General features: G+C 34.9%; 1 protein-coding gene across 1 annotated transcript in view; it reads right to left on the reverse strand.

Moving 5' to 3' along the window:
- Nucleotides 1-16,995, reverse strand: part of ASCC3 (activating signal cointegrator 1 complex subunit 3) — a gene marked incomplete at both ends in the record, with an annotated part of 318,402 nt that overhangs the window by 206,520 nt on the left and 94,887 nt on the right. The window lies entirely within an intron of this gene.

A 16,995-nucleotide genomic window follows, 5' to 3' on the forward strand; every position in this document is an offset into this window, starting at 1 on the left:
CATAACTGGCACAAAATAGCAACACAAACAATGAGTCACTGGAGATCCAGGGTACTAAGAGCAGGAGGTAAGCCCAGGGTACTTATGTGAAGTTCTTAGAAGAGACCATTTGACATGAGCTGTGGTAATAAGTCTATTTGCTTTCTACATATTGAATTGTTTGTGTCCCCTAAAAGCATACTATAGCAGAGAAAAAGAAAAGTTTAATAAACCTTCTTACAGTAATATTGAACTAGGAAATAAGCCCTTATATAACTCAAAGAACACATGAGGTAACAAATCAAAACCAAAGCTTTTCTTAGCCAGTATATCAGCTTATAGAGACTGATGACAATCAAAACTCACTATGCTGGGCTTCCCTGGTGGCGCAGTGGTTGAGAGTCCGCCTGCCGATGCAGGGGACACGGGTTCGTGCCCCGGTCTGGGAAGATCCCACATGCCACGGAGCGGCTGGGCCCGTGAGCCATGGCCGCTGAGCCTGCGCGTCCGGAGCCTGTGCTCCGCAACGGGAGAGGCCACAACAGTGAACGGCCCGCGTACCGCAAAAAAAAAAAAAAAAAAAAAGCAAAAAAAACTCACTATGCTTTGAAGAGTGAAGAGGTTAAGGGGGTCAGATTGTTCTCAACATTTTTGTTGTGTTATCTCAGGTCTGTTTTTGAAGTCGCTTATGGGAATGATGATAATCTTATTTTTTTAGATTGCAAATGATGTATAATTCTTAACAAATGCATAATCCAAGTTTGTCAATATAACCTGTTGCATTATTAGAGATATCACTGCTATCATTTTGAAATGAACTATATCAACCACAAATTTAGCTGTTGTACTTCGACGTAACATTAATTAGCAAACTATAATGAAATAGATTAAGGCATTCATATCTAAGGTGTGAAATACTACAAATCCAAAGCTACTTAGTTAATTTGCTAAAGTCAAATGGCAATGTTGAGATCACATCAAATTTTACATTTAAAAAAATGCTTTGGAATTAAGTATAAACAGATGTATAATGAATTTTAAGATCTAAAATGGGTTGAAACATTCAGTATGCTTTAATTAACATCTTTTATATTCCAATAACTTAAACAGAACTTCTACTTTGAAAAATGACAAATTTAAAATAACCCAAGATATATCATTATAAATATACCCAGGGATCACTTACTAACAACCCTTTCACTAAAAGTCCTAAAAAATATGCCCATGTGATTTCAAAAACAGTAATTCTCTTAAACTGTAAATTCATGTCACATTAAAATATAAAATAAGCTTACTATTAATAAATGTTAAGAAAGCTACAAAGTATACTACAAAGATAATAATGTGGTAATGATTAAATTGTAAAGTAAAATTTTTCAGATATCAGAAAACTATACTACCAAACCTTAAAAATCCATTTTAGCATTTTGTTTTATACACCTTACTTTCAGCACAGTGAGAAGTGGCTTCATTTATATTACCATTTCATTACTCTAATCCCCTGAATGAAAATGGCTAGAAAATAAAGTGTCACATTTGCTTAATGAATTGGAACTCATGCAAGACATTTCCATCTGCTCTTGTATTAGGGCATGGGTTAACTGTCAATATTTTTACTGTCAACTCAAATTTCTCTCAATACATGTACTTATTCCCTCAGGAGTATGAAAATCACTATTACAAACTGTTCCAATTTTAGCCTGACCACTGGGAAAATGGCAGAGCTGAGATGCTATACACCACTACTGTGCCAACAATTTGGTGTATTCAATTTTAAAATGCTCCATCCATTTGACAGCAAAACCAAAGGACCTACGACTTGCTAGAACCACCTCATCTGGTAATTAACTTAAACATTAATATTATTATCTTTTGCCTTTTAATACACTGTGACCTAGGGGAAATCACTTTATCTCTCCTTCCTCTTTGTCCAGCTCTATTGAGTTATTACTGACATGTAACATATAAACTTAAGGTGCACAATGTGATGATTTGATACACATATATATTGCAAAATGATTACCACTATGAGGTTAGTTAACACTTCCATTCCCTCACATAATATTACCATGTGTGTGTGTGTGTGCCTGTGTGTGTGTGTGTGTGTGTGTGGTGATAACATTTAAGGTCTACTCTCTTTAACAACTTTCAAGTACATAACACAGGAATGTTAATTATACTTGCCGTGCTGTACATCAGATCCCCAGAACACATCGATCTTATAGCTGGAAGTTTGTACACTTTGAACAACATTTCCCCATTTCCCCCACCCCTAAGTTCCTGGCAACCACCATTCTACTCTGTTTCTTTGAGTTGTTTTTTTTTTTAATATTCCATACATAAGTGAGAACATACAGTATTTGTCTTTCTCTGTCTGACTTATTTCACTTAGCATAATGACCTCAAGGTCCATCCATATTGTAGGAGAAGGCTGAATTTCCACCGCTTTATGGCTGAATAACATTCCACTCTATGTATATACATTTTCTTTATCCATTCATTTCTTGGCGAACACTGAGGTTGTCTCCATGTCTTAGCTATTGTGAATAATGCTGCAAAGAACATGGGAGAGCAAATATCTCTTCAAGATAGCGATTTCACTTCCTTCTGATATATACCCTGAAGTAGAATGGCTGGATCATAAGGTAGTTCTATTTTTAACTTTATGGGAAACCTTCAAACTGTTTTCCATAGTGGCAGTACCAATTTACATTCCCACCAACAGTGCACAAGAGTTCTCTTTTCTCCACATCCTCGCCAATATTTGTCATCTTTTGTCTTTCTGGTAACAAGTCATTCATTCTAACAGCTGTAAGGTGGTATCTCATTGTGGTTATTATGACTTGCATTTCCCTGATGATTAGTGATGTTGAGCACCTTTTCATGTACTTGGTGGCCCCTGGTATGTCTTCTTTGGAAAAATGTCTATTCCAGTCCTCTGTCCATTTTTTAATTCTTTTTTTTTTTGCTATTGAGTTGTATGGATATTAACCCTTTATCAGATAGATGGTTTGCAAAATAGTTTCTCCCCTTCTATAGGTTGCCTTTGTATTTTGCTTTTTCTTTTGGTGTGCAGAAGCTTACTTTTGCTTTTGTTGCATGTGCTTTTGGCGTCATATCCAAAAATCATTCCCAAGACCAATGTCAAGGAGCTTTTTCTCTTGTTTTCTTCAAGTATTTTTTATACTTTCAGGTCTTACATTTAAGCCTTTAATCCATTTCAAGTTAATTTTTTGTAAGCAGTATAAAATAGGTGGCCATTTTCATTCTTTTGCATATGGTTATCCACTTTTCCCCATACATTTATCAAAGAGAATATCCTTTCCCAATTGAGTGCTTTGGGCTCAATTGTCAAATATTAGTTGATGGTATACGTGTGGGTTAATTTCTGGGCTCTCTATTCTGTTCCATTGGTCTATGTGTCTGTTTTTATGCCAGTACCATACTTTTTGATTAATATAGTTTTATAATATAGTTTAAAATTAGGAAGTGTGATGCCTTCAAGCTTTGTTCATTCTCAGGATTGCTTTGGCTATTTGGGGTCTTTTGTGGTTCCAATTCTAAAAACAATTTTAGAATCGTTTTTTTCTATTTCTGTGAAAAATGATAATAGAATTTTGATAGGGATGCATTGAATCCATAGATGGCTTTGATATTATGGACATTTTCATAATATTAACTCTTCCAATGCATGAACATGAGCTATCTTTCCATTTATTTGTGTCTTTTTCAATTTCTTTCCAGAGCATCTTATAGTTTTTGGTGTATAGATCTTTCAATTCCTTGGTTAAATTTATCCCTAAGTATGTCATTTTTTTTTTTTTTTTTTTTTTTGCGGTACGCGGGCCTCTCACTGTTGTGGCCTCTCCCGTTGCGGAGCACAGGCTCCGGACGCGCAGGCTCAGCGGCCATGGCTCACGGGCCCTGCCGCTCCGCGGCATGTGGGATCTTCCCAGACCGGGACATGAACCCGTGTCCCCTGCATCGGCAGGCGGACTCTCAACCACTGCGCCACCAGGGAAGCCCATGTCATTGTTTTTGATGCTATTGTATATGGGACTATTTTATTTATTTCTTTTTCAGATAGTTCACTGTTAGTGTATAGAAATGCAACTGACTTCTGCATGCTGATTTTGTATCCTACAACTTTACTGAAGTTGTTTATTAGTTGTAAAAGTTTTTTGCTGGAGTCTTTAGGGTTTCCTATATATAAGATCATATCATCTGCAAACGGAGACCATATTACATCTTCCTTTCTGATTTAGAAGACGTTTATTTCTTTTCCTTGCTTAATTACTCTGGCTAGGACTTCCAGTACTATGTTGAATAGGAGTAGTGAGAATGGGCACCCTTGTCTTGTTCCTGATCTTAGCAGGAAACCTTTCAGCCTTTCACTGTTGAGTATGATGTTAGTTGTAGGTTTGTCATACATGGCCCTCATTATTTTGAAGAACATTCTTTCTATACCCAATTTGTAAAGAGTTTTTATGATGAAAGGATGTTGAATACTGTCAACTGATCTTTCTGCATCCATTAAGAGGATCATGTGATTTTTATCTTTCATTGTATTAATGTATTAGTGATGTATTAAGCCTGTTCAGATTTTCTATTTCTTCATCATTCAATCTTGGTAGGTTGTATGTTTCTAAAAATTTATCCATTTCCTCTAGGTTATCCAATTTGTTGGTATATAATTATTCACAGTAATGTCTTATGATCCTTTGTATTTTTTGTAATGTCTCCTCTTTCATTTCTGCTTTTATTTAATTAGTTCAGTCTTCTCTTTCTTTTCCTTAGTCAGTCTGGCTAAGGGTCCGCTAATGCTTTTTGTCTTTAAAAAAACCACCTCTTAGTTTCATTGATCTTTTCTTCTGTTTTCTGGTTTCTACTTCATTTGTTTCTGCTCTGATCTTTGTTATTTCTGTCCTGCTAATTTTGGGCTTAATTTGTTTTCTTTTTCTAGTTCCTTGAGCTGTAGAGTAAGGTTGTTTATTTGTGAATTTTCTTTTTTCTTAATGTATAACTATAAACTTCCAGCTTAAAACTGCTTTTGCTACATCCCATAAGCACTTACACCTTATTATTAAAAACTTTTCTTACATCTGTAAACAGTAAATTTACAACGTTTAGTTTTCTGTGATTGTTTCATGACTACTCAAATACTTTTTTTCTCTAAGTGAAATATATTCATCTTTGGGGAGGGTAAGAGGGGAGAAAAACAGTAAAATTTTTGAGCTGAATTTTTTATAATTATTTGCATAATCCACTAATTGGGCACTACAGCAACCCTTTATCAAAACACACCAGAAAGGTGGTGTTTCACAGAAGAATGTCATGCTTGAATCCAAGTTTTAACAGACTTGTCCCAAATAGAATTCTTTGAATTTCAAGGTAAGAATTACTAAAGAGATCACAAAGCCTCTTGTCAACATACCTGTAAGAGTGCAAGAGGAACATGTTCAGTTGTGCATTTTACATTTTTTAAAAACAATTTATTTATTTATTTATTTTAACATCTTTATTGGAGTATAAGTGCTTTACAATGGTGTGTTAATTTCTGCTTTATAACAAAGTGAATCAGCTATACATATACATATATCCCCACATCTCCTCCCTCTTGCGTCTCCCTACCACCCTCCCTATCCCACCCCTCTAGGTGGTCACAAAGCACCGAGCTGATCTCCCTGTGCTATGTGGCTGCTTCCCACTAGCTATCTATTTTACATTTGGTAGTGTATATATGTCCATGCCACTCTCTCACTTCGTCCCAGCTTACCCTTCCCCCTCCCTGTGTCCTCAAGTCCATTCTCTACATCTGTGTCTTTATTCTTGTCCTGCCTCTAGGTTCTTCAGAACCTTTTTTTTTTTTTTTAGATTCCATATATGTGTTAGCATACGGTATTTGTTTTTCTCTTTCTGACTTACTTCACTCTGTATGACAGACTCTAGGTCCATCCACCTCACTACAAATAACTCAATTTCATTTTTCTTTATGGCTGAGTAATATTCCATTGTATATATGTGCCACATCTTCTTTATCCATCCATCTGTTGATGGACACTTAGGTTGCTTCCATGTCCTGGCTATTGTAAATAGAGCTGCAATGAACATTGAGACACAGAGAATGTTTGTGATGTCTAAAAGCAGTCTGTTTTATGTTTAACAAATCCTGTTATATCTATTTCAAGTTATACAAGTCACACTGATAACCTACTGAATTTTAAACATTTGTTTTTAAAACATTTTGACTGTTGTAGCAGTACTCTTCTTTGAGGCAGATGGCTATAAATTAAAACTAGATTTAAAATGTTAATGGAATACAAGAAATTTTTAAAAATGGAAGTAGACTTTCTTACCTGTATAATATTTAAAATTCATTTTGAAATTTTTGGTATTCAGACTATAGAAAAAATTTTTAATTGTTTAAACCCATTATATAAATGACTTTTTTAAAAGTCAGAAAGGTAAAATACCAAAATATAGTCATTAAAATCCATGAGTATATTACTATAATTCATCAAATCTCAAGAGCTATTAATTTTAAGCCACACCTTCATTTTATGTGTCACTAAGAAGTTAAAAAAAGACTACCAAATAAAGTTTTTAAATGTCTTACAATTGATGAAATATTGTACATTTAGTTGAAAATGTTAAGGATCTATTAACTAGGCTAAAGGACAATATTCAAAAATGCTTGCTTAATACATTTTCTGTGTTGAAGACAGTCAGCCGGGAGTTGTTACAAATCACATTATAATGCTATAGATGTAGACCGCACAACAGTTTGCAGGATTTAGGAAGTCTATGTTCCTTTTTAAAATACATAATCCCACACTTACTCAACCAACAAGCTTATAAATTATATGAATGTTTTAATTTAAGGATAAAATCTACAATGTCACATGGTTTAAATTCCATAAACACACATATAATTACAGTTATACTAACCTCTGCTATACAAATGTCAGCTCTGATTGATGGCAACAGCCCCTGTCATAGAACCTGACAGCTTGCAGATTATACCTACCCCTTGGGACACTACAACAAATCAGTTAGTTCCAACTACTCCTTTTCTACCTTTTTTATGTTCCCTCCTCTCCCACCAATTCACACGCTTGAGTGCACACTCACACATGTAAAGCACAAAGTCTTCTGAAGTATCTAGCTATACTTATTTAATGTCAAGGACCACAGCTTTCAACTATAAAATGAAAATATAAAAGTTAATCAGAAAATCTTCAAGTACAAATGTATTCTTATGCATATTCTTGTTGAAAGTACAGATATGGTCAAGCAAAATCATAAAGGATACTGTAATCTGACATGTACCTTGGCATTTTGATGTTAGGGGAAAAAAATCTGTATGATACTACTTTTAGTTAAAAGTTCAAAGGTAAAGATTTACTAAATAAAGAAACAAAGTATATAATTCAATATGAAAACCTAATATTTTTGAAGGAACAGAGCATGGAGTGCTGGGGGTAAGGGAGAAAAAGCTCTTGTAGTATATAATTCAAAATTGAACATTTAAGAAAATACTTTGTTCTGTGTTTATAACTGTAGTAGAATTGTGTTTATAATTGTAGTAGAATTATCTTTGCAGTTCTTTTTGTTGATTTAAAACACTTTCCAACAATCTCAGAACATTATATACTGAACTCTAGCCTCATCAACATAAGTGTATAAAGAATACAATGCTTGGTTACCCTAAAACTTAAGTAATTACACATAATAGAGAAAAACACAAAAATTGTTTATATTGCAGTGTGTATAGTCATAAAGACCTTGCTTTCATCATTCTAACTGCCTGTCCATAATACCCCAGGATTTCGTTCCATTAAAGTCTCATAGAGCAAGGGTCTGATACAACTTAACAATGACTCCTATTCTGCTCACTCATAAAACATAGTTCTTGAATATGAACAATTTGTGGTAGAAACCTGCCCTGCTGTAAATTCTATCCTTTACAGTTGGGATAGGGCTCATAGTGAATGGGTTTCCTTGGTTTATTATAAAGCAGTTTTGTTTTTCAAATCAAACTGGTATATGCGCCCTTTAAAAGTGGGGGAAAAAAATCCTCTCTCCTATGACTTTGAACATTTGATAGTCACCACCTCTTTCCTACTGCATGTGAAGAGCTCAGTTTGAGGATCGATTTCTTACTAAAATGAAACACTTTTAAATATCACATTGTAATACCAAACTTAAAACCTCACATGTGATGAGCTAAAAAAAAATGTATTCTGCAGCTCTTCACAAAAATGATAATACCAAGATAATACCAGTTTCATTTCTTCAAACTAATTCGAGGCATTCAATACTAAGAGATTTTACTAATTCAAGAACAATTAATCAAAAGTTTGTCTGGGGTCTATTATCAGAAAGAAGAGACAGGGCTTCCCTGGTGGCGCAGTGGTTGAGAGTCCGCCTGCCAATGCAGGGGACACGGGTTCGTGTCCCGGTCCGGGAAGATCCCACATGCCACGGAGCGGGTGGGCCCGTGAGCCATGGCCGCTGAGCCTGCGCGTCTGGAGCCTGTGCTCCACAACGGGAGAGGCCACAACAGTGAGAGGCCCGCGTACCACAAAAAAAAAAAAAAGAAGAAGAGACGGATGAAGGGAGGATTCTAAAATCTTATGAAGAAATTATGGCAGGACATAAGCTGCTTTAAATGACTGCAACTAAGGAAATTAGTTGTCTTTATTGTTAACCTACTTCCATTATTTGGATCCTATTTTATTTTTTTAAAAAGGCAGGACATGTGTACTATTTAATCAAAATTTATGGGTATTGAAAGGACTTCTCAATAAAAGTTTGTGATTAACTCACTCAACTCAATGTCTTCAGGCATTTGTCTATGGTTAAGAACATAAAGATAAAGGCAAGAAATTTAGAAGCTTATACTTAAAGGTGAAAACACAGCAAAGAAGTGAAATGTGGTCTAAACTCTCATACAATGTTATGAAATGCAAAGGTCACCTATGAGGGGGCAGTTAAACTTGTTCAAGCAACTGCCACTGAATCTGCCCACAACTACACATATAAGCTACACATATAGCACGAAAATCACTACAGTGCAGAACCGAGTGAAATTATACATTTTTATGCATTTTTTTCCTCCATTCCCTTCCACTTCCTACAATCCAACAAATTTACAGCACAGAAAAAGAGCAAACAACAATTATTTGTTATTGGTGCTGAAGTGGTTTAACAGAAACTCATATTCAATACAAACAAGGCTTAGAAAAGTGATAAGGAGAAAAGCAAATATGCCCAAAGAATTAGCTAATATAATATCCATGATTAAATATAAAGCCCAGCTCTAAGCTTTCTTAACACCTAATTGAAAAAGAAAAACTGGGAGTTATGTCAGCAAAATGGCAGCATGGGAATTTCTAGTGTTCATCCCCTCCAATTAGGAACATTAATTTGAAGAACTATCTGCACACAAAGATTGCTTCGCAAGAGCTAAGGATTCCAGGTGAGAGATTACGGCATGTAGGTAAAGCACAGAAATAAGAAAAGACACAGTAAGAAGGTAGGAAAGATAGAATCACATTACCCGCATCGCTCCTCCTCTAAGCCCAGGCAACCCGGCACAGAGAGAGATACCTTCCCCATTGGAGAACGAAAGTAAAGCGAGTGCCCAACTTCACCTCAGTCCCAGAGCTGGCCGGTCCCAGGATCAGGCCAACCCCAAGGTCCTAGGTGTCCCCTTGCAGGCTCTCTCAAACCCAGGCCCCCGGCTTACCCCCAGCACCTACTAGCTCCAGCAGCCCAAGGCAGGGCGGCTCCCACAGCCTCAGGCAGCATCCACGGCACCTACCAGCAGGCTCCCATGAACCCGCACCTGATACCTGAAAAGATGCTCAAATCACTAATAATCAGGCAATGCAAATCAAAACAACAATGATCTTTCACCTCACACCTGTTAGGATGTCTATTACCAAAAAAGAACACTGGTGTGTGTAGTAGGAAAATGCTGACCAAGTAATTCTGACATTGCAACTTGAGTTAAGAAGAACTGGCTAAATCTGTCAAATTTCCAGGACCCCAGGACTCCAATATCCGTTCTCTATTCAGTTAAGTAAACTGTTTTTCACTATACTATATAGATTTCTTTTAAGCAAATCAGTCACCAAAAAGATTTTACCACACTATCTGCAATGGCTGAGAGCTGAAATTACAGTGTAGTTTTGTCTGTGTGGGGCATTTTCATTACCTGTACTAATTTATCATGGAGAAACAGCTTTGTATTTTAATTTAGCATTTATTTGATTTTTAGTGATGTTTAACATCTTACTTTATGAAACTTTGCATTTTTCCCTTGTAGTAAGAGTCTATTTTTGTATTCAGTGTTTGGGTTTACATCATCAATTTGCATAAACTCACCCTTTAACAGAGATATTAAGTATAACTAGTGGATCCATTTTGGATGGCAAATTGGCAAGATCTATCAAAATTTTAAATGCACAAACCCTAGGTCCAGCAATCTCACTTCCAAAGTTCTACCCAAGAATAAAGACATACAGACAGACAGACATGCATGAAGTTCTTTAGAAGGCAATAATGTAGATCTATACGCACTGATATTAAGTGGGAAAAGGCAAAATATTATGCATTTTATACAAACACATACACATATGTACATAAATATGATCCCATTATTATTAAATTAAAACAAAACCACATATCCATATTTTTCTCTACATTCTCAGCTCCTGAGCTGAAATGTTTAGAAGGCTTTTTTTAAACTATAATACTCTATTTCCTTTTGATAGGCTTCTGCAGCATCTCACACATAGAAAATATGTGCTCATATTTTCTCTGTCAGCATCTATTACACTGTATTGTTTGCTTAAATATTTGTCTCCCTTAATAAACCACAGGCACAGACAAGGCAGGGGCAGTGACTCTCTTGACAGGTATTGTATCTACAATGTCTTCAAGTGGTCTGCTGCGTGGTACATACTCAAGAACTGTTGATGGATTATATATTTTAGAAGATAGTAATTATTAACTCCACAATATTGGTGGTAACTATCATTACCTAATAAGAAAGTAGTAATGCAATTATACCCCAATAGAGATGTTAAAAAAAAAAAAGTAGAACAAATACTTCTACATTTAATAGCAGGATTTACACAACTTGTGTTCTACCACATAGATATTTAGGTTTAGAAAGTTATGCTTAAGATACTGTCACATAATGGATTTTGTGAATTAGCCAGGGAAATGGTCTCTTCCCTACTCTGTTAACGTAAATTTAGCAAATTGAAAAATCTGAAAGCTTATACAAGAAAGAGGCCCATTTACACTGAGTCCTGGACAAAGAAGGCACTGGTACCCCCACTGCCTGCCCTGTGGCCTCGGGGGGTGATACTCCAGGTTTCTGGTATCTAGATGTTACTTCACTTAGGGTGAATGTTGTTGAGGAAAGGTGAGATCTTGATGGCTCCTTATGGAGTAAGCTAAGGAAGCTAAGTGGCCTGTATCCTCATCTTTTCAGGAAGAGCACAATTGTATCTCAGAGTATCATTCAAAGAGGAATGAATATAACTTGAACATTCTGCAATCAGGACTTACAGATTTTTATAGTGTTCCTCTCCTGCCTCTCTCCCTCCACCTCCCAGGCCTTCCCCATCAGAACACGCCAGCTTTTCACTTCTTTATGTCTCACAGGCAATAGCTGAGGACTCCTACCTTAATTTTCTCCAAAGCAAAGCAGAGTGGGTAGTCCTATAACCATGGACTGAAACCTATATTTCTATAAGCAAATTTATGAATACTTCTAAGTATTCTTATAGCCATGTCTCATTTATCAATACATTATCTCTAATATATCGTGAATGCTCAATAAAAACACATTCAGTATCTTTCATTCATGCATTTATCAGATACTTATTATCTCTACTACTACAAATCTTAGTTTCCTCCATAAATTAAAAAAAAACCAAAACACAGTATATACATATCATAGGGTTATAATGAAAATGAAACAGATTAATACAATAAAATGTTTAGAATAATGCCTGACATAAAATAGGGACCAATTAGGTTTTCTAAGATCATCAGCATCATTCTCTTCCTCCTCATCGCAATGTGCCAGGCATGATGCCATGCACTATGCAATGGTGAGGAAAGATAAAGGCAGACAGCCCTTGATCTCATAGGGCTTACATTGTAGTGAAGGTTGAGAGGCAATACACATTAATTAAAAAGCCATAAAATACAAAATTTTACTTGTGATAAGCTACTGAGAATAAGCTATGCAGTGTTATAACAATTTATAACAGGAAAATTTGACCTAACCAGAGAAATCAGAAAAGCCTTTAGTAAGAAAGTGACATTTGACTTAACATCTATAGGATGAAAGGGAATTAATCAGGTGAAGGAAAAAAAAAGAGAGTAATAGGCAGAAGCAGTTACAGGCATAGATCATGCATGTGGGAGAAAAATGGATGGGAGAGATTGAAGAGAGGCAGTGTGCAACTGGAGGAAAGAGGATGAGAAGACTGGAGACTAGTGGAAATAAGACGGGCAGGCACAGACTACTCAGCCTTTTAGCCACCTCCAGAAGTTGTATTCTTATCTCCCCTTACAGTAGCCTGGAAAACTATGAGTGGCTTTTTTTGATTGCTGTTGTTTTTCATAGGACAGAGTTATGGGAGTAGGAAGGGAAGGAGTGAAACTGACCAGGCTGCTTTTCTGATTATCTGTGGAGAAAGAATTGGAGGGGGCAGACTGGATGCTGGTACCCCAGTTAGAATACTATAAAAGTAATCAAGGTGAAAGATGATTGGAGGCTCAGACTAGGCAGATGTCCTGGTGAAGATGGAGAGGACATGGATAAATGTAAGAAATATTCAGGAGATAAAATCAATAATCAATAGAAATTGGTGCTGGATTGACTATATTTACCTTATATTTAAATATAGGCTATATTTAAGCTAAATATAGTCAATGACTTTTTCTAAAAAATATATATATAATATAATATAAAAACATATGCTGCAGAAAATTCCCCATGTGCCAGATATTTTACTTCTTACTAATCTCCTTGCTCAGGATGAGATAATCACAAATAAAACATTAAGAAATACTCAATACAGCTACAAGTCACCCTCCGAGAAAAATTTTCTGACTTGATTTGATAATATAGTAGAAGAAAATTAAAGTTGGCTAGCCTTTTCATCTATCTTTTCTAGGTCATTAGCTGCCAACACTTTTACCTATGTGTCAAACTCCTTTTTACAGATTCAACCCCAATAGCTGTAAGATAAGAGCTTAAAAGAAAAACAAAGAAACAAACAAAAAACAAAATATAAAGGAGTTCTAGAAGCTGAGGCCTATTATTTATTGACAATAATTAACTTTCAAAAATTTTAAATATTTTGCAGATTTCATTAGATAGCCTTTGAGAACTAAAGGAAAATACTTATTTTAAGGAATTTGCAATTATGAAAGACCACACAATCTACCCTTTAATATTTAATACATGTATGTCATATTCCGGAGAAAAAGAAGTAATTTTTTCAAAATGATACTAATATTTGTGGTTAGTGAGTTCCCATCTTACCACTTAATGGTGGCAGGATTTTTCTGAAATTTAATAAGTAATTAGAATACTTGGGATGAGCATCATAGTTACCTTGACTTTTCCTTTTATTTTTAGGTCCTTGTTTATAGGGAAACTAGATTGCTTCTAAGGATGCTATGTATTGTAGTATAATTTTGCAATAGAAGAAATTCTGATTTTTCACTTTGGGAAGAAGAAAATAAACTTTCTATTGGCTTTTGATCTGCATTTCAGTAAGTTGGCGTGATATACTTTGCAAGAAGGGGTCCTGAACTAATTTAAAAATAAATTTTCTAATTACTTTGCTACTTTTATTTAGAATGTCTGTAAGAATATGAAATAATCACATGATAAAAAAGTAACTAAATGTTGATGTAAAACAAATACAACAGAAGAAAAAAGACATTAATAGAATATAACCCTCACTCCTCTCTTCATTCCTCTAATACTATGAAACAAGCTATTTTTCTGCAAAAGAATACTCATGGAATAGGCAAAGTTGTTCTAAAAGTTCTCAGTGAAAACAAAGGTAGTTAGATTCCTGAGTGCTTTTAAATTATTCTCTAAGAAAAGGATCTCACATAATAATTTGCATTCGCTAGACAGATTTTTATGCATCAAAAATTATAGCACTCTCACTACCCCCTCCAACCCAAGTATATTAAGAAGAACAAAAGAGTTGAAAATAGTAGTTTATATATAGAAATGGGCTTTTTCACTCAAAGCATTTTAATATATTTTATGAGTAGCCATTACACCTTGCAAAAGTAAAAATAATAACTAACACTAAGAACTCCATGAAGCTTCCAAGTAATCTATAGCTTACTTACTAATAAAAGTAACGAGACATTCTTCAAAACAGAACACTCATTACTTCTTAATGGCATGCCTTTAATGCAGGAAATAGTTATCCTGGCAAATAATATTTACATTTCATCAAGTGATTTTGAAAGTGGTAGCCTTCTAATTCCATTATGTATAAACATATGGTTAAGCCTTTTAAAACTATCTGTTCTCTTAGAGATCAAAGTTTTCACATTTCAGGTTCTATTCCCATTTTTTGATATGTCTCTTAATGAAAGGAGGTTTAAAAATTCATTTGGGTTATTAGTTGCTTAATTCGATAAAATTGTAAATACAAATTAAAAAAACTAGAAAAAGCAAAATGTTTAGATTTACGAAGGACTGAAAAATCATTACTGCCATCAAAACCACACTAATTACGCTTGCACAGTCACTTGAAAAATTAAGCTTAAACAGTCAAGAATCGCCTTCAAAATACAAAAGAATATTGTTGTTGTCTTTTAAACCAGTAATATTAAAAAACCAATAATATTAAAAAAACCAATCCCCAAACCAAAGAAGACAACTAGAGAAATAAGAAGCAACACTATAACAAATATAAATACCACACTAATTTCTAAACTAAATCAATACCTATAATATTTAGATTTCACCATTAAGACTCTGGGTTTTTCAACTGGTTTAAAACTATGTTTAAGTAGCTTAGTAAATAGTGATTTTAAATGAGTAGCTTTCTTCACTGATTAAAAAGATACATAGTGTTTTAATGAGCTAGATCAATGATTTTTATCCTGAATGTCCTTAGTTATACACAGCAGAAGTTCAGATCTGTACAACATCCAGAAGTTGAAACAAATTCTTTTGTGCTGATAAAATTTTCATTGTGCCTCATTTTCACTTCCTCTTAGTTTTTTATTCCATATTTTATCAAGCGGTTTAAATTTATGTTATTTTCTTTTTAGCTCCTCATACAAAATACAGCACCGGGTGGGAGAGGAAGGTGGGGGAGGGATGGTGATTATTATAAGTAAGCTGTAAACTGTGCTGTTGTATTTTCCAGAGCAAAATATAATCAACATAGCAATATGGAAATTCAATGCCTAGATATGTAATATAAAAAGACATGGACTGGAAATTAAGCTGGTTTCTAATATGACTATAGATAATAATAAAAAATGATAGCATCAAGAATAATTTTGTAGTGACAACGTTTGAAATGACAAATTGATGAAAAGGCTATTTCCAATTACTAATTCGAATGTGTTAAAATGTTGGTGCTCCTCAGGGTTGTTCGCAACCTTCAACCAATCATGCACGCTTTCTGATTTCTCTAACAGGAAAGTTTGAAAACACTGTAAACAAACATCCAAGCAAGAGTTAAAGAAAACATAAAATACCCATACAATGCTGTGTACTACTATGAGGAGAGGGCTCTGCAGGACCCTGGGAATCTAGAAGCAGGGAATTCTCAACTGCACAATTGAGAATTGAATCAAAATTGGTTCAGAACCGGAAAAGGGTGATGTTTGTAAACATTCCCTTAAACTGAGGCCCAGAGACTGTAAGTCTGAATTCTACAAAAGGGGAGTGGCTGAGTGACACCTGGCTTCTTTCTCAACTGTCCCAGGACTCTTTTGTATACTGGAACACTGCATGCCCCATAACAAAAGAAACTGTATGTGCATGCATGTACACTGCCTCAGCTTCTGCTCTCTATATTACCACAACGCTGCCTTAAGCACTATACTGTCATTGTCCAGTAGAATTTTCTGTGATGGTAGTAATGTTCTATAACTGCATTATCTAATTTGGGAACCATTGGTGACTACTGAGCGGCTGAAATGAGCTTAGTACAAATGAGGAAAAAAACTTTTAATTTTATTAAATTTTAATTTAAATAGTCACATGTGGCTACTTGCTACTGTACTGAACAGCACTGCTCTATGTTCCCAATTTAATTAATGAGGAATACATGGCAGGTTTGTGTTAGGTGGTCCTTTTGCAACAATCAGTAATCGTAATTAGTTAACATTAAAATTGTCGTACACATATACCTATTGACATGGATGGTTAGCTGTTCATGCATGGTACCTTGTTAAATAATAAAAAAGGCAGAATACAGAGCAGCTTGTTTGTATGGTTTTATTAAAAGATAGCTATTGCTTATTAAGAATTTATTATTGCCAAGCACCATTCTAAACACTTCACATGCATAAAATGAATTAACTTCCACATACCACTATGCCATACTACCATTCATTAAATACATGTATATATTTTGGCACAAAAATGAGAAGTAGAAAGTATACACTTACAATAACTTACAGTTGGACATGTTTTTGTTTGCCTATTTTAAAATTTTTCTGCAATGAAAGAATGTGCTTCGAAAAGAGAAACAATTAAAACTTAGAAGTATTAAAAATAACTAAATACTTTAAAAAGATCTATAATCTTAGGGTGTTGTAGATATCTTTCCCTACTTTTCAAAATATTTCTAATCTCTTTTAGTCAGTTCGGCTTCCATTGTCATTAAAGCAATGTTTTCAGGAGGTTCAAGTTTTGCAAAATAATTAAAAATAAGCAGCTACAACCCCCCAATTCACACTTTTATAACATGTTCTCTCTCTATGGTT

This window comes from Hyperoodon ampullatus, assembly GCF_949752795.1.
Source record: "Hyperoodon ampullatus genome assembly, chromosome: 12".
In the NCBI taxonomy this organism is placed as follows: domain Eukaryota; kingdom Metazoa; phylum Chordata; class Mammalia; order Artiodactyla; family Ziphiidae; genus Hyperoodon; species Hyperoodon ampullatus.